The following is an 18275-nucleotide window of genomic DNA, read 5'->3' as shown; positions in this document are numbered from 1 at the left end:
CACTGGGTCTTCATAGGTTTCTTTTTTGAGGCAAGCTGTGTTAGCTGTCATGAAGTGCTTTCAGTCTGGAACTGTCTCCAGCTGTTTCTTCTCCTTGCTTTTGGGATATTTCTTGTGGGTTGGAGCTGTCATGCTTGGAGTGGGATACATGTGGGTGTATGTGCTCCCTGGGCGGCTCCTGGCACAGAGAGGTTGGCCAGAGCTCCTCATCCAGTCTCTTCTGGAGCTGAGCTGCAAGGGGACCTCACCTGTTCCAGCATTGCCCTAGAGAGTGGTGAGGTGCCCCCAGGGCTTCACACAGCCTGTGGGTGCTTTACTTCTGCCATGGCTTTCAAAGCCTGTGCTGGGTTGTTCATTAAACCTTAAATGTCTTCACCTGGCAGAGTTAATGGTCCTTGCACTAACCAAACTTAAAGGACCAGCTTTGTTCTGCTGGGAAGGGGTTGTGGGATTACTCTTTTCTTGTGGGCTCATGTGGGGTGCCTGCGGTGGGAATCTTGTCAGCCTAGGGCAGAGAAGATGTTTGGAAGGACGGTGAAGCAGTTTGGTTTTCTGGAGGAAGAAGCACCTCTTGGGTAGCAGTCACCACAAGAGCATATGTTATGGCTTAGACCTTGGCTGGGTTTGAAGAGGTGGCACTATGCTGAGTGTCACTTTAGTTCGGCCAAGGGTCTGCTTGCCAGAGTACACCATCTCTTCTTGCTGATGCTTGTTTCCTGAGGTTACTGAAGGGTGTATTAACCCAGTTGTTCATACCAGCCTCTCGAACTGTGGAAAGAAAAGCCCTGACTGAAAGCCAAGTCTTCTTGAAGTGTCGGTGCTGACCTTATAAGAGCCTTTATAGTTTCATTGCTACCCGGGAGCAGGGGAAGGAGAAACTTATTCTGTAAGAGGCTTGAGAAAAAGGCTGGGGCTGCTGGATGGCTTCTGTGGCTGTTAGCAGGGTGGTTTGGGTCTCCAGAGTGTGTATCTACCAGCTGAGGGGCAGAGAGGATAGACCTGATGCAAATCGGGGCATGCCAAGCTAGTGGAGGGGAAAGGATGTGTGCTGGTGGGGAGCTCCGTGTGAGGATAGTGCCTGTGCTGGAGTTGTGGGAGGCAGTTTGTTTGATATCATCTGAAATCAATATGTGCAATTACTCTGCCTTGGGAGGATGCCTGAAGAGAGCATACCCATTACTGCCCTGAAGCGCAGGTGGAGTGTCGATGGGTCTGTTCGGCAGTGCAAAGCACTGCCAAGCACTGGGTGTAGGGGGGTGTAGGCTCTGCTTATGTGGAGGTTGTGCTTGGCTTCGGGAGTGTGAGGATGCTGAGCATATGGTGTTAGGCAGTGTAAGTCGGCAAAAGGTGGGAGGGAGAATGGTTTGTGTGAGAACAGCAGCAGAGCCCAGGTTTGGGCAGCATTGGGCTGCAGTAGAAGCTGTCCTGACTCCTGAGTGTGAAGGAGGGTGGGCAAACAAGGCTTCTGGGTGGGTTTTGACCCCCCTCTGACTTGTGCGTGGGGGTGATTTCTTCCTGCCTGCCTCTGGCAGGTGCTTGCTTCTGCTCAGCCCTGCCACTGCTGCTGGAGTTTGGCAGTTGGTGATGGCAGGAAGCTGAGCCTGTCCCTTTGCTGAGGGCCCATGAGGAGGCAAGCCACCCCTTTGGCTTCTGGCCAAAAGTAAGGCCTTGAGCTGTCAGTGTAAAAGCCAAGCATAAAGTTGGTAGGAGATAAAATGTTACTGCCTTGTGCCTTAAAAGGTAGGAAAACAGACACATCTGGTGAAAACTAGGCATACAGTAACCCTTATCAAAATTCTTCCTCTTATGCCTTTCTCTTTATGGTTTCTTCTCTGGTCTTCGGTCCTTTTATTTTTTTGGCACTGGATGTCACTTGCTTTGAGAAGCAAGCATCCAACATGCAGGGAGGTGACTCCATCATCAGAAAATATGTGGTTGAAGGAATGAATGTGGGTAGCTGGCTGTAAAAGCGGTGGGGATGATTGAAGTGTATAGAAGCAGTTGTTGATGTAGTGCAGTCGTCATGGCAGATCTGAAGGTTAGTGATGTTTGTGACAAAGCGTCAAAGTACTGGGTACAGCAGATAAATGAAAGATATCAAATAATGTCATGTAGCCAAGCATGTTGCTGTAATTAAGACAGTGGTTAAGCTGTCTGAAATTTAAAGAGGAGAAATCCTGATAATTGGTAAATTGGGGTAGGATACTAAACTGAAGGATAATGGTGGGAAGAAGCTGCAGTGACTTCATGGATGTGTGGGAGGGTGGCTGCTGATTGGTGGTGGTGGGTGAGGTGTAAGTATACATGAACGTTTCCAGCTCCTCAAACTCAGATATTTCTCAGGCTTGTGTAGCTGGCCACAGGTGGTGACTTTAAGGACTGAGTCCTTAACCACAGATAAACACGCTCAGTTAGGGACATCTGCACCAGATGGGATGTTGCAGATTCCTTTGGAGGATGTTGCAGAATTGTCAAGAAACGGAGCTGCTCAGGCCTTGGGTGGCAGTGGTGGTCCTGTACCAGCAAGTGTAGTGTGCCTTGGGCCCAGAGCTGCCTGTCGTACACGTGGGAGCCCTTGGTGTTGGTCTGGGTGAGAAGTGGCACCTGGTGACAGGCATGGGGGAGAAGGGATGAAACCAGAGATGTGGTGAAGCAGGGAGGTAGCTCATGGGCTCCTAGGGAAGACTTGTACCTTACTTCAAGGGTTGCTATGAATTAGCAAGTGTAGCATTTTTTTTTTCTGGATTCAAACATCAGGGCTATCAAAAAATCCATCTGGAAATCTGACTCAGACTTTCCTGTTTTCCTAGTTTCTAGCTACTCTGTTGTTTTCCAATCTCTTTTTTCCCTGTACCCTATACAAATACAGTCATTTTATAGACTTTGTCATTAATTAATGGGCTGCAGTCAGGCAGCATAACTTGCAGTTCTAACTTGCTTAGAAATTTGCTGTCTGGATTTATTGGTCACTTTTCCTACTGGGTTAAGTCTTTAGAAACATTTTCCTGTTCCATTGCAGCCTTTTATTTTTGGCATAAGTGATATGGACTGAAACAGAAGTGTAAATATCTGTCATATGTGTCAAGTACATGACACTGGAGGATTATTTTATTGCTTTCATGCGCTGCTGTCCCTGGATGGGGAAGTTCTCCTGAAAGGTCAAAACCCCTTGGGGACACAGCCTCTCAGTGGCCTGAGGCTTGCAGCTGAAAGGGAAGGCTGTCCCACCGCAGCTGGGAACTTCTTAGTCCAGAAACCTGCTGGTTTAGGGAGTGAACCTGGCTGAGTATGAAACTTGTATTTTATTTCTTGATTGCACCCAGCATATGAGCTGAGTCATGCCTTGTGGATAAAGGTGTGGTTTGTTGAGGACTTGTTTCTTTTGGGCTGCTTCCCTGGGCAGGCATTATTTTAGGGCAAGCACCTCTGAAATAGTTGTAGTTCCTTTGCCAGAAGCCATGTGGGATTAATTTAGCCTGTTTGACTCTGGGGTGGTTTCACTGCTTCTGCAGATTGGTGGCTGTGTTCAGGGAAGGCTGTGAAATGTTGTCATTAATTCTTCAGTATTGTTCAGAGTTTATGGTGAAGCTGTTAGCTAGTTAACAGTGACTGCTCTAATTATTCTGGTGTGAGTGTAAACAGTGAGGCTGTGATGTGCCACTGTCTGCTGGAGCAGCACTTGAATATGTGTCTTTCTGAGATATAGGCATCCTTCCCTTTTCTCCTGTTCCCATGCTGTACTCTTTGCAGAGCACCATGTGTGTCTTGGACAAAAGGAAAGCCATGGAAGTCAGCCTTCCTTTCTGCTGATAGTGGTGCTGAGTGGTAGCTGTTCCCCTGAGGTCAGTGGAGCCAAATTCATTACCTCACTTTTTGGCTACCTTCTGCAATTCCCTGTCTCCAGTAGTTTCCACTCACACCGGCAGAAGTGAGGAGGACTATGTTCTTGCCTTTTCATCTGGCAGCAGAGCCTGGGATTTTGATGGGAGTCTTTGCTGCAGAGCAGGGGTGGGGCAGAGGGGTCTGCATTAAGCCATCAGGAGTATAGAGCTGTGTACCAAGGTGGGAGAAAGAGCAGCTCCCTGAAACCTGCAGTTCCAGTGAAATATGCCGTGAATGTATCTGGGGTGTGCTGATTGTTTTTTCTGAGCCAGGTGGCTCCATAATTGTGTGACCTTGTGAGGATGAAGCATTAATGACACATTTTTGGATGGATGTTAGGTCCCTGTTCCCATGGGGAAACTGCAGGGCAAGGCTCCTGACTTTGCACAGTTATACAGATAACATTTTCTTCAGTTTCAGAGCTAAAAAAAAAATCTTGTCTCAAGTATTCTTACTTTGCACAGGTTTCTGGTATGGCTGTTGAACTCTAAGCATGCTGTGTAGAAGCAAGCAGACCCACAAGGCTTTCAATGGGAGAAGGATGATTTGGTATGTAGGATGTGAAATTAACACAAAGAAGACTCATTCAGTTGTTTCCTCTGCCTCCAAATTTCCTTGGTAACCTGGAGCTCCAGTTCACAGGTAGACCCAAACAATGAGTGCTTAGCATGGGTGTTAAAGGAGGAGCAGACGTGAGGGGCTTAGGTGGGGTGGGAAAAGGAGGAATAAAGTTGCATTGTGGAAGCCCAGGCTGAGTAACACCTTCTGAGGATATGTTATTGTTGGATTTGTGACTGTGGTCATACCAAGGGGTGTGAGATCATCTTACTGTAGTGACCTGGACTTTAGAGCCTATGATAGTTGCCAGTTTGCTACTGTACCAGAGCAGTGCTCTGCAGCCAGATGCTGCTGTCATCCCTCAGCTGTCCCTCTGTTGTGGAATGTATTAACTCAGACTGTTTTGCTGTTGATCCCTTCTAGTCATGAGAGACTTTATCATGGGTGTTTGTCTCTTCTCCCCCTGCCCCTACTCTAGGTAGTAGTTCAGGTTTCTAGTCTATAGAATAGACGTGAGTCCTAAAACCACAAAAGGGCTGGTGAGGATAGGGTTTTTTAATATGCAAGTAGTACGGGCACAGCCTCACAAAGCCCACAGTTGCAGGCTGTCACATCTACAGTAGATAAACCTGAAGGAATCAGGCAGCAGCAGGGGAAAAAAAAAAAGTGCGAGCACAGCTTTGCAGAGTACTGTGTGCATGCATACCTACCTGTGCTGGCTCTAATTACCAGATCCCATGCTGTTCTGCTGCTGCACCTGGCTCTGTCAAGTTACTCTCAACTAGCTCCTGTCTTTGTGCTTCCTCACCATGCTACTGGCAACACACAGGCATCACTAGAGTTTTTCTCCTGCCTCTGGACTGCCTCATGTGCTCAGTGCCGCTGGTGGTTTTGGTCTGATCTGCTGCTCTGATGTGGGCTCTCAGAAATTGGGATGCTCAAAGGGACCCCTGCTAGAAAAGGATCTGTAGCTGTTGTTTCATGCTTGGGTGTCTGCTATCAGACCTTCCCTTCCCCTCATACAACCCCAGCACTTGGGTCCTTGCCTCTTTGTGGACAAGAGGCTGGAAGATGTGTGAGCTGCCTCCTTATTAGGAGCCTGGGATGGATGTGATCTGAGTATGAATCATAGCTCCATTAGGGAAGGAGGCTTCCTTGCTGCAACATGTGAAAACTGATTGATGGTAATATGAAAGAAAAAGGATGAATTTGACCCTCAAGGGAGTTGAGTGCTGCCTTGGAAGAGTGTATTCTGCTTCTTCAGAGCTTCCCTCCCTGTTTTCCTAACCCCTGCTTCTGGTACTGCTGTCTGGGCAGCTCTGTTCTGTGGTATTATTTGTGCTGGAACCAAGAGTTTGGGTCTGCTTGTACTAATGGTGTGCCTGCTTCAAGTGGCAGTATGAGGACAGAAGATTCATCCACTGACCTTACTGATGAGATGCTTTGCTGAAGTCCAGACCGACCCTTCTGTAGCTGTCGGGTAGCTTGGCTGACAAAGGTTAATGATATCTGAATTCTCTGAGCTCTGTGAGGCAGAAAGTAAAACAGACCTGAGATGAGGTGGTTTAGCCTTGCTGTGTCAGCACCTCATCCACAGGCTGAGAGGTGGGCCTGGAGGAGTGGAAGGTGTCTGAGTGCAGCTTGTCAGACCAACCCTTGCTGAGCAAAGAGGGAACAGAAACGTGTGCCTCTGCCTCAGGGCTGGGGTATGGGGTTACTGTATGTGTGGGGTGTGACTTGTTGGAACAGTGAGAACAAAGTCTAGTTCAGCTTGTCTAATGTGCGCAGCTCTGGCAGAGGAAAGGCTGGGGAAGTGTGAACATCTGAGGAAAGAGGCAGAAGGAAGGGTTTTATGCAAACTTGAGAGGGCTTGTATCTTTCTCTAGAGTACTGTCAGGTCAGTCCAGTCGGTTCAAGGGTGCGATTTAGGCTTTGCTCACCATCGTCCTGTAGTAGTGGTCATGAACTTCAGAGCTCCCAGCTGGCAAATCAGGCTATGTTACTACTGTGTGCTTACATCTTAGAGATATTGGGCATCTCTTCAGCATGTTTCCACACTCTAATAAGGCTTCTGGTTTTTCCTTTCTCATACAGTATTGATATTAGCAGTGCTTGTAATTTGCCTTGAAGCCATAGTAAAAAGGAATGGTTTATTCATAGCAATTGCTGGGAGTCCATTCCGTAATGTCATATTGATTTAAGTCAGACTGTGGAATGGAACTGGCATTTTTTTGTTAGTTTTCAGGGTTTGCTGTTTCCAAGGAGCCAAAAAGTGGTTATGCTCCACCTGAATGCCACTGTATCTGTCTGCCATCCGGAATTATTGTCACAGATGCAAAAGGGCAAGATAAGATGATTCCCAGAGGTGGGGCATAAGTTCTTCTGTGGCATGTCCTCCCAGCCACCAAATAAATGAGCAAAACCAGTACAGCTTTCCCCGTGCTCTTCCAAACATCTGTCTGCTTGCCTCATTATTCCTTGTGTTAAGAGCATAAACTTCACAGTAGGGACCAGTGTTTTCTCTGTACAGCATCAGGCACAGGTGATAACTCTGTCTGAAATGCCACAGCAATGGAAAATAAGCCTCCAGATCTGAGTTTAAGAACTGCAGATGCTCTGGGGACACAAGGTCTAAGGGCTGTTTGCTAGCTAAAGGGATGTCTCTGATTTGACTCCAGAGTAGCGTGTTGCTGGGGTGCCTTTGGTTCTGTGCCTGCCCCACTTGCCTGGGGAAGCCACCTCCCTTCATACCCAGAGGACCCTGGTGCTCACTGCTCGTGGGGCTGAGGCTGCTTGCCCTTGCTTTCTGCTCACAGTGGGTGCACCAACCTCCTGCTAATGGCATGGCTGCGATGCCAAGGTATACTTGAGTTTTTGCTGTGAGCTGGATAAAAACGCCAGGATTCACTGAGTGTGTGTTGTGGTTACTGCAAAGTGCTGAGAGTTTCATTCCACTAAGATCTTGCGGAGGAAAGGAAAACTTCCAGAGTCTTTAATATTCCATGTTCTTTAGGTATGAAGAAATATTTCCTTGGCCTGAAACATTCTGCTGTGAAATCCATTCCAGTCTAAGACAATCAGTATCCTTATTTCCCTCTCTCCTCCCATGCCCCAGCTTCTCTTAACCTAGAAATGTGCTGACGCTTCACCATCAAACTGGTTTCTAGCATGTTAGGGAGCTCTGCAGAGTGTCTTTGCAAGTTGTCAGTGTAACTGCATGCAAGAGAAGAGGAAGATGGCTCTGAGTTGTTAATCTCCTGGGGAATTAGCTCTTCCTAGCTGATGGCTTTCTGAAAAAGTGCCTGACAGCTCTATCTGTGTGTGTATATGTTCACCTCTAAAGGAAGGGTGTGGGTTTGGGGAGTCAATGAAGAAACATTTCATCGATGTGCTTTAATAAATTTATTTTGGCAGTGCTTTCTCCTGTAGAGAATCCCTGTCCCACCATGCAAGTGTACTGATTTGAGCCTCTTTGAAGCTGGCTGTTCCGCTGTCATGACCTGTGGATCACTTGGTACCTCTGCAGTTCTTGTTCTACTTTCTTGGCAAGAATCCTGTGCCTCATCCTAAGCCCCTTCCTGCTCTATTTTCCAGGAGGCTGAGCTGTCTATCAGTCTCTCATAAGAGGTTTCTTTCATCTGTGGGATTTCTGTGGTCCCCTGATCTGGTGGCAGGTGTGGCTCCTGAGGGGCAGGAGGCCTGAGTGAAGCACCCCTGTTTTTTCAGGAGCAGGTACAGGTGACTGCACTGTTCAGGATAGACTGAGCTTCTGCCAGCAGCTGAAGGCAGTTGCTTCTACCTGGATAGTTAATACCTTGAAGCAGAGTCATCCCAGCCACTCCTTACTTGCTGACATTGAGAAGCAGCATTTCCAGCAGTGACTTGGCTATTCCAAAGTCCTTGACCTCCTCTGAACCTTTCTGCAGCCCTGGTGTCCCCCAAGCTGAGCAGTGCTGGCAGTTGGGAACTCTGGCGTCCAGGCTGAGGCGCTTGCAGTCAGCCAGCTCTGAGGCAAATGGCAGGTCTGCTCTCCTGATAGCTTCCAACCTCACAGGGCCTGGCTCTTCTTGCCTTGCACAGGCCCATCCTCTGGCTAGACTGTTCTGTGGAGGTTCACCAGAGCCAAAGGCTTTGGGGATCAGCTGAGCAGCTCCTGGAGGCAGGCAGGAAGCTAAGAGCTGGAGCACAGGCTGCTGAGCAGGAGGGGTCATGGAGAAGCCTGCCCTAAAGGGACTCTGAAGATGCCCTGAGGTCACTGTTAAGCCTGAACAGCCACGGCAACACTCAGTTGGGAACCTGACCTGCAAAAGCTGGAGCCTTAAAGAATGTGACAGGAGTGAAACACCCCTCTGTTGTGGTGGAGACCTGGGCTATATGTCCTTGGGAATCCACACCTTCCTTGCCTTGTTCCCGTGCAGAGCTGGGGCTGCTGGGAGCACAGTACAGCTGCTGCGGTGTCTGTCACTGACCAGATGAAACTGGTTGAGGAGTAAGGGTGGTACCAGCAAAACCCCAGAGGCAAACCAGTCTTCTGATTGCTGGCTCACGTATTCTGAAACAGAGCTGGGCGCTCTCTGGGCTTGTCTGTGGGAGATACTTACAGTCGATCAGAGGCAGCCAACAGCCTTGCTGTTCTTCATCCCAGTCCCCATACCAGAACTGCCACAAGCTGTGATACTAGTAGAAGGGATGCCCACAGTGTCTGTGGGCTCCGGGTCCCTTCAGACTCCCCTGCTGCAAACTGCAGTAACACCTCCCAGGCATCTGGGGTGATGTTGATGAAAGGAGGTCCCTTGCGTTAACACCAGATGAACTGCAGCTGCTCCTTCCCATGTGAAGCTGGAAGCTGTTGGGCTTGGCACACCTAGCACAGGAGCTGGGGAGCAGCTGCTCCTTCCCCCGGTGCCAGGCAGGTCCTGCACCTGGCTGTGCAGCGTATTAAACCAGACATGCTCTGATGATGGGGGTGGGCAGAGTCTCTCTCCTGTCAAACTATTTGTTCTGGCTACAATTTTGTCTGCTTGGAAACTTGTCACTTTTCTAGCCTTTCAAGCTCACCTCCCAGAGAGCATGGGAATTATAAATATTTAGACACATAATAAGAATGATGTAATTAAAATCCTTAATTTTATTTTTCTTGTTTGAGTTTAATTCTTTTGATTTAAAGGGTGGTAGTAGCTAATTGGATTCTGGGCCAGACTTGCACAGGCAGCTGGGGGGAAGGGACTGCAAATGAGCCTAGCCAGGAAACTGCACATTTAAATATAGTTCTTGGTAGGGTCAACAAAACACCCGAGGGAAAAATTAAGACTAAAACTTCTGCTGTAATGTGTTCATTTAGCTGCAGCCATCATCTTAAGGGAAACAAAAAGGAAGCTTGGGAGCAAATTGAAGGGTAGGTGTCCCTTCGGCAGTGCATCTGTGTACTGTTGTAGGCCTCTCCCAGGCAGTAGCATTCTTCTGTCCTCTGGGTTGGTTGGTGCATTGGCCAATTCCAGGAAGAAACCACTGAAGGGATTTTTGGGTTTGGGGGGTGGGTTGGTGGTTTCACTGGAGGATGTAAATCCATAGTCCAGATAACACTATGGGGCTGTTACTAGCTTTGGCTGGGTCACAGTGTTCATCGGGTGGTAGGGAGATGGGACCAACCACCACCTTGTTGGTGTTGTGTGGGTTAATGGGGGATGGCTTTCCTTGCGAGGCTGCTTTCTTCCCAAATGCGTGGGTGGGGTGGTGCTTCCCACTCCCATGGGTACTGACTGGATTCCCTGAAAGTGGGAAAGTGACTGGAGGTGGTGGCAGGAGGGGGATTCTGCCTAAAGAAAGAGGATTTAGGGAAGCAGAGCACTGGATTTGTCCCTTTGGAAATCTGCAGCTTTGTGCTTTTCCTGTTGGGGCCTGTGGCCCTTTCAGCAGAGGAACAAGATCATTGTCCCTGCTGTGGACATGAGGGAAGCAGGGTGCAAGCAGCCAAAGCCTATGGTGCAGGACACAGCACATCTGGAGTAACCCTGGCTGAAGCCAGCACTGTTCTCGAGTTTGACTAACATGGGCGGTAGTTTTCCAGCCCCATTTGTCCCTCGATTCCTGTGTGACCGGTGGGATGTGCAGCAGAGCTCACCAACTCCTTGGTGGCACTTTAAGAACAGCCTGAATTAGTCCTTGGCAATTTTAATTCTCCTTGAGGCTAAGATAAAGAAATACTGCTGGTGATGGGGGGAGGGGAGATGCAGAAGAGCAGCTTGGTCTCTGTTTCCCAGGACCTCGGATCCAGCCCTCAGTGCTCTCCCTTTAGTTTTGACTATGTCCCCAGGGGAAGCCACATGCTCAGGGAGGCAGAGTTTGTCAGGAATTAGGTCTGATCCTACATCCCTCCCTCTCTGAGGGCTGCAGGGCAGTTGGCTGTTCAGTTGAGCGGGAATAAGTTTTCACAAAAGCTGTGGACCCCTGAAGGGGCAGTGGGGAGCTCATCATCCCATCCTGCCTGCGGCTTTTTCAGAGCTCTCTGTGTCATGTTCCCTGGGCAAGTTTCACAGAGCCAAATTAAGAGCTCTGAGTCTTGTATTTGGGTGCCTTTAAGACCTGCTGGAGGCCTGTAACTGGATGACTTTCACCTTGTCATTTATAAATGGCATGCAGGAAATACCTTGGGGTCACAGAGAAATGGCTTAAACCTTGAACTTGGAAGGCTCCAAATCTGGAAGACAAATGAAAGAAAGCATTAAGGAAGGAGGAAAACGTCTTTTTTTGTCTCTCTTTTTAATCTGGGAGTATGATTCATTCACTTAGTTGCAGATGCTGTATATTGTATGAACCTTTTGAAAAAAATCACACCTCAAAGTATAGCCCTGTGTCATTTGACCGGGTTTTCCTTGTTGCTGTTCCTAAACAGACATAGTAGGCTTGTTTGTGCAGGGGCCAGCTGGGGCTAGACTTTCATGGAAGTTCAGCACTCACTTAAATGCACTGGCCTTTTGGGGTTGGTTTCTTAAGCTCTCTTTTTAATAGCTGCTTTGATTATAAGCTCTTTGAGCCAAAGCTTGCTGTTCAGTGTGCCTTACAGCATTAAACACAGTGGGCAGTGAGCTCTATATTAATTGGTGCTGTTGCCAGGCTATTGAAAAGTTCTAATAACCTGGCCAAATCTTCAAGTGCTGGTCTAGGCTCTCTGCCTGGATGTGAAAAAGGGAAAGCTAATTACAGTGTGAACCAAGGAGAACAGGCTGCCCTGAAGGAAATGTATTTAAGGTTCTCCTCAGGCCCCAGGTCAGCCCATGTCAAATCACAGCTGCATCAACTTCTGAATTTCTTCCTCCTTCAGTTAAATGACCACCAAGTGATTTCCTGCAAGTGTAACCATCTTTTATACCAAGAGAATGAATACTGGCTGTTTTCGCTAAATCTAAATAATAGACGTTGGGCTGGGATTGCAGAAGGAAATAGGACAGTTTCTTCCCTTGCTCTTCCTCCTTGCTCTGTAACACTGTACAGAGTGTTTGTGTTGGCTTCCTGCTGACCCTGTGTCAGGGTCTACCACGGGTGCCTGAACTTCCCTGTGTGGCTGGCAGGTATGGCAAAAATAGTGTTTTCTGTGCAGTGCTTGTCATGTTGCAGAGTTCAATTCCCCAGTGTTGTGGAGGCTGAAAAAATAGAGGGTTTCAAAATGGTGGTAGATAAGTTCAGAGATGCTCTCTCAGGGCTCCTCGAGTGACTGCTTGAAGCTGGGAGGTGCTGTCAGGAGGACAATCTCTAAACTTTTCCTGATTATCGTTACTATTTGTAAGCTCTTAATTTCTGTACCAGCACCCCTCCAAGCATCCACTACTGGCCCTGTCAGAGACAGAAATCAGGGCAAGGTGGATATGGGGCCTGCCTCAGTGTGGCTTTTCCTATAAATGATCTGCTGGCTTGTTTTCTAGAAGCGCTTGACCTACATCTCAAACTTAGTGCTGGTTCAGGAAGGAAGGAGCAGTCATGAGTCCATAATGCGTGAGTGCAGAGTTTCATCGTTGTCTCTTGCACCTCCTTCTCAAGGTGGGTGGTCTTGGTGTCAGCTGGGGCCAGGAGGTGGGACCAGAACCATGTAAATCACAACTGTAAAAAGAAATGTATTCAAATTTTTTCTAACCTGGTTTCTTTCTGAAACCAGACCTTATGTGTATCTCTCAGTCCTGTCTCCCACCCTGCTACCCATCAGCTTCTGGAGCCTTTGTTCTCCTGGACCCAAGTGTCTCACAGTGGTTAAGGCTTCAAAGGTGTATTGTTACAAGCTTTCATGGAACTGGATGGCTGGGTGGAGGGGGAAGATGTTATGGTGAGGGACTCCAGTCGTTCGTTCTGGTCATCCCAAGACAACGTGACTTCATGTTGCTTTTCTCATCTTCAGTCTTTTTCCTGCCACCCTTCTAGTGCTATTCTTTCTCTTTGCCCGCCTGTGCTGCTCAGTCCTGAAGGATCCTTGTCCTACGATCTCTTCTGAGGCTAAGCCGGGACAGCTCCAGTTTGGGGCCGGGCTACTGGGGTGCAGTGCTGGTCATAGCTTGGGTTGTTTTGGAGGAGCAGTGGGGCAGTGATGCTGGGACATGTGGAGACTGAGCCTCAGAGCTCCTGCGTGCTTTCGGTGATGGGGCAGAGAGCTTGGGGGGACCAGCACGTTGGAGGTCCAGAATGCAGGTAGCTTGCCTGATCACAACTTATTACAGAAGCCTTAACTCCAAGAAGGCACTGTAGATGGTCTGTGGTCCCCAGCCATTCTGAGACAAATTTTTCCCTTTAAAAACATGGAGAGTAAATATGGAAAAGAGAAATCCCTGAAAGATAAATAATCATACGTCTTCAGCTGGACACAGCTCCCCAGGAAACAGATTTTGTAGTGCTCTTTTTAACACTTCATCATCCTCCAGCGGTCCTTGGGCAGGCAGCGATGAAGCCATGTTGCACGGAGGAGCCTCTTCCTAGATGCTGTACTTCGAGGTCAGAGTGAGCTGAATGGTGTTGGATCCAGGCTCAAGTTTATCTGCATGTCTTAGATCACAAACTGTTGGAGTCGGTGGGATGTTTGCATGTGGGTGAGGAGTGGGCAAATGCGGTTTGACTTGGGTGCTGGCTAATAAAGAGTGTAGCACAGAAAATAAAATCCTCAGAGGAGATTTAATAACTGGGGAGAATAATTGTAAAGTACTTCAGAATATTAACCAATGGCTGAATGTGTCTAATTAGCTTAATGAAGCTGGGTGGTTGGGTTCTTTTTTAATCAAACAGATGGGCAAAACATTATGCACAAAAAATGAGATCTGAATACAATGAACATGTTTAATTAGCAAATAAAAGACAGAGGAAGGGTTTGTTTTTCAACTTGAGAAGGGAGAGATTATTCTTCACTGAATGCTGGAAAAGAGCCTTAAATGTCATGGTTTCTCAGGAATCTGATTGTTAAAATTATTATTTGTAATGGCTCGGGTGTTTGAGGGGGGAGTCAGCCCGGGGCTGGCCGCACCTGTGGGGAGGTGAGGGGGTGCTGGTGGCAGCAATGCCTCAGCCCCAGCAGTGCTGCAGCAGCAAGGAGCAATCAGTGGCTGCTGTTGTGGGTTGGATTCCCCAAGGGCAGACTCAGTAGCAGTAATACTGCTTAACCCGCTGCTGCAAAGCCTTTTACCTAAGTGTTTATATGTGATCACCTCTGTTTTGCAGAAGGGGAAAGTGAGGAAGCAGTAGCCTGAGGTTAAGCAGGGTGTCAGTTCAGTGTCGAACATATGGTGCTGGTCAAGGTGCCCTCAGTATTCAGGACATCTGCGGAGTGTTTCCCTTGTGGCCTGTGCTTGCGTTGTCCGTGCCTGGAGTTCTGGCAGCCACCCACATGTAATGCTGCTGGCCCTGGTCAATAAGATCAATTCCTGCATGGCTTTTGCTGGCCTTGCTGCAGTGCTGGCTCCCCTCCCTGTTGGTGCCCATTACAACATGCACGCTCTCCTGCTGATCTGTCTAACCAGTTTTGCTGTGCCATGGAAACTTGGTGCAAATCAATGCCTTGCCTCCAGACAGGAGAGACTCCTCTCCATATGAACCTCAAGTGCTTATGTAGGTGTGTAATGTAGAACTGTAGTATTTGAGTCTTGCCAAGGCTGGCAGCCTTTGCTCCAGTCTAATATTATAAGCAGAACAAGCCATTTTGATATTAAGCCTATAATAATAACACCTTGTAACTAAAGAGTGTGTTTTTCCCCATTGGTGGATTACTCAGCTCTGTTCTTTTGAGGCAGTGTTTAACAAAAGCAGAGACTTTCCCAGACTATATTTAATTAAACAGCACTCAGATCTCTTCCGCTTCATTTCGATGCTGTGACTACAGTCACATCTCTGGGGCAGTTAGAAATGGAGCTTGTCCTCTGCTTGCACACAGGCCAGGCGGGTCAATGCCTCCTGCCCAGATGTGCCTGTCCAGATGTGCCCAACAGTGTGCTAATCCTGGAGGGGCTCATGTATTTAGGGACCCACAGACTGTTCTTTAGTATGATGGGTAATATGGCACTTGTCAGCCTCTGAAGCTGGATGTGGCCCATTCAAGTGGCAGCTCAACTAACGTGCTTTGCATTACAATTAAGATTTGGGGTCCTAATTTCTACCTGTTTAATTTTTCGTGGCTAAGGTAGGTATAGGAGCATTTGGAGTATCATGGCTTGATTATCAGCAGTTAGATGGAAAGTGAAGACTTTAATTTAAAGGCTTGTTTTTTCTGTCTTAGAAGGTATCTGTGAGCAGATGGTGATGTGCTCTGGTTTTGCTTATTGTTGCAGATTATTTGCCAGATAATTTTTCTGACTAATCTTTTGGCCTGTAGACTGTTTGAAATCCTGGAGTCAGGTTTCTGGTAAAAAACCTTGTGTTTGCAAATTCTAAAATCTGTTCCTGTGCTTGCTTGGTGATGTCACTGTGAGCAGGCGACTTCGCTCTCGGTGGCAGATGCCCTCTGCTCCATGGGAGTGGGGCAGCTCCTAAAGCAGAACCCCCCTCCCAGCGGCAGAGTGGGAAGTAGCACCTTCATGCCCAGTTTTGGCTTTATTTTATTTTAAAGCATAGTGTGGCTGAAGTCCTAACAGCATCCTCAGCATCGGTACTCTCATACTGACCTCCGCTGAGGTCGCATTGCTGTTTCATGTGGCATGGTAAGGAGGCAGCCCTGCTGATAGAGCTTGTGTTTTGTGCAGGTGGTGTTGCATGACTCCACGAGTGACTTGCCTGCATATAGCTGGGCACGACACTGGTAGCAGCACTGGTGGGGGTACTGCAGCCACCGGCACAGCTCTCCCTCTGCTGAAAGGCTGCTGTGATTTTAGTTTTTTTTTATTATTATTTTTTCTCTCATCTCTTGCCACCTCTCCCCTTTAAAAAAAAATTTATTGGATGTCTTTGGAGAGCTGGCTATGGTAACTGCTTGACTGATTTATTCTAGTATTTAACATTTACTGGATTTACATAACAGCCAAACAATCTGTTTCAGGAGTTTAATATAAACCCAACTCTAGTGAGTCACATCCATGTTAGCAATAATGCAAAGAGAGGCAGCTGGGGGAGTGAGGAGGTGACTTTTTCTGGGTTTCTGCATGGGAATATCTGGCTGCCTGAAATATCTCTGACACCTCATAGCTGAGTGGTGCTGCCAGTTTTCCTCTGCTATCAGGGAGTTGTTCTGAAACTTTGAAAGAGCATTGGGTGCATCACATCAGTGCTCCAATTGCTGATCCCAGCCGAGCTTCGTGGCATTTCCAGAGGTACCCAGGCAGTGCTGCGTGTCCCTGGCACTCCACGGCCTCATGGTGTGTTAGGTACCTTTACCTGGTGTGTGTATGTATGTTTGAAAGAGATGGAGGGTAACTATGAGAGTTGCAACATAGTGCCTGTAGTGATTTGCTGCTTGCTTTTTTCAATTAAAAAGCATGTAGCCTTTGTTCGTGCCAGAACATTGTGGGCCAGGTCCTTAAGGCATGCAGATCACTGCAGTAGCAAGCAGGATGCTGATGCGTACCAGTGGGCATCCCTGCTCTCTTCCCGGGGGCCAGTTGCACCAACCCATGTGCGGGGTTTGGGGGCTGGAGTGGATCTGAGCCCAGCTGGGTGAGAGCTGGCCCTGTGCAGTCACAGCAAGATGGCACAGCAGTCAGGGTCTCCCTGCTCACCTAGCTCATGCCTGGGCAGGGCTTGTTCCTTGGGGGCAGCAGGAGTGAGATACATCAGGATGATTAACATCAGGGGAGTCCCAAAGTGGGGCGCATAACCTGCTGCTTCAGGTCCTATCCAGGCAGGATAATATGGGGACTCCTTCAGTTGTCTCATACAGCTGATGAACGCAGCAAACCTCTGGAGCACCTCTGCTGTGGGCAGCCTGGCCCTTCCTGCTCCGGAGGCTCTGTCACCTGGGTAATGGTGGGGTTGTAATGTGGCCAAACAAAAACGGGTCTCCAACTTGAGTTGTCCTTCAGGAAAATCCAGAGCAAGAGACTGCAGAAATGGAATAGCTGGGTTTGTGTTGCTGCCTGTGTTAAAGGTTGTCTGTTCAGCTAACAGCTTCTCTTGCTGCAGCTTGCTTATTTGAATTCTTGTCTTTAGAATGGAAAATAAATGCTGGCTGATGAGATCCATTACAGCACTAATTTTAGAGCATGTCAAACACTAGGAAATTGTTTTCAACCTCCAGTTTCATTTCTCCTTTATTTCCCCCTCTATTTGTGAAAACTGCCTTTGTCATTCTAAATGTCCGGTGATGTCCTGCGCACTGGTATCTTCAGGCATTCTCCTTCCAGCCCTCTTTTCTGATAGATTTTCATTCAGCCACTTGGCACTGCTGTCATAAAAGCTCTGTCTGGGGCTGCAGGCAGCGTATTGGCACGATGCAGGCAGTGAGCGCTTTACCAGCTGCTGTGGGGTGCCAGCAGAGCCCCCTGCAAGGCTGGGGGGGAGCAGGAGAGGCAGCATCAGAGTGGAATATCTTATCCTTGGACACCCAAGGCTTTGTAGGTCTTTCCAGCTCCACCCCGGCCTGCTTTGTTGATGAGCAAGAGGGAAAATATGAATTTCCCTCTGGTCTGCTGAAGAGTTTAGGAAGCAGTCACAAAGCTTTGGTGTTTGTCCTTTGGCACTAATGAAAACCTGAGTCGTTGCTCAAGAGGATGGAGCAGGCAGTGAGTTAGGAATCAAAATGCTTGATCAATGCCGGAGGGAGATATTTAAAACATGATGGATTTTCATTGGCTAGAAGCTTGCTCTGGTTTGAGAAGAGCCTGGATGTTTAACTGGTGGTCTCCTTTGAAACCTTCAGGGTGGCTGCAGACACCAGTGCTTCATTTAGCACTGTTCCTTACTCGCAGTGTTTAGCAGAGTCTGACTGAGCACTAGATTAAAGTTGGTGGCAAAAGTCCAATGGTTTCACCCCATGCAATTTTCAGAAGCTCTCTGAATACATTTCATGAGTTTGGCAACCAGACATCCCTCATGGCAGCTGCTGTGACCATTAGCAGACAGATTGCTGAAAGACTTGGCGCCTGCCCTGAGGGGGGCTTTGAAAGCCTTCCCTCTCCTGCCCCCAGTTCTCTCACCCTTCTCTCATCTGGAGAGCTCAGTCTGCTGGCAGCTGGCGGTGGATGTATCCCTCGAAGAGCTGTCTCTTGTCCTGGCTTCTTGTGCCAGAGACCGGGGGAAAACTCCCTACTCCTAGCAATTATCATTTCTTGCCTTCCCCAGGTGCGCTCTGAGCCCTGCGGCTGCTTGAGGTGTCAACCCACGGGAATTCGGCAGCCGAATGTCTTCATAGTTGGCCTTTGTGAACGTGGCTGAGATAAACC

General features: G+C 48.2%; 1 protein-coding gene across 2 annotated transcripts in view; it reads left to right on the top strand.

Annotated features, from left to right (window-relative positions):
- Positions 1 to 18275, top strand: part of CAMKK1 (calcium/calmodulin dependent protein kinase kinase 1) — a 104306-nt gene that overhangs the window by 1461 nt on the left and 84570 nt on the right. The window contains exon 1 of one of the 2 annotated variants that reach the window (XM_075112957.1): positions 4347 to 4431. The exons of the other annotated variant lie outside the window; for it this stretch is intronic. The gene's annotated coding sequence lies outside the window, so the exon portion shown is untranslated. Of the gene's footprint in view, positions 1 to 4346; positions 4432 to 18275 lie in introns of those variants that run through there. 2 annotated transcript variants of the gene reach the window in all.

The sequence above is a fragment of the Phalacrocorax aristotelis genome, chromosome 18 (genome assembly GCF_949628215.1).
Source record: "Phalacrocorax aristotelis chromosome 18, bGulAri2.1, whole genome shotgun sequence".
Classification (NCBI taxonomy): Eukaryota; Metazoa; Chordata; class Aves; order Suliformes; family Phalacrocoracidae; genus Phalacrocorax; species Phalacrocorax aristotelis.
This window is presented reverse-complemented; position numbering and strand designations above follow the sequence as displayed.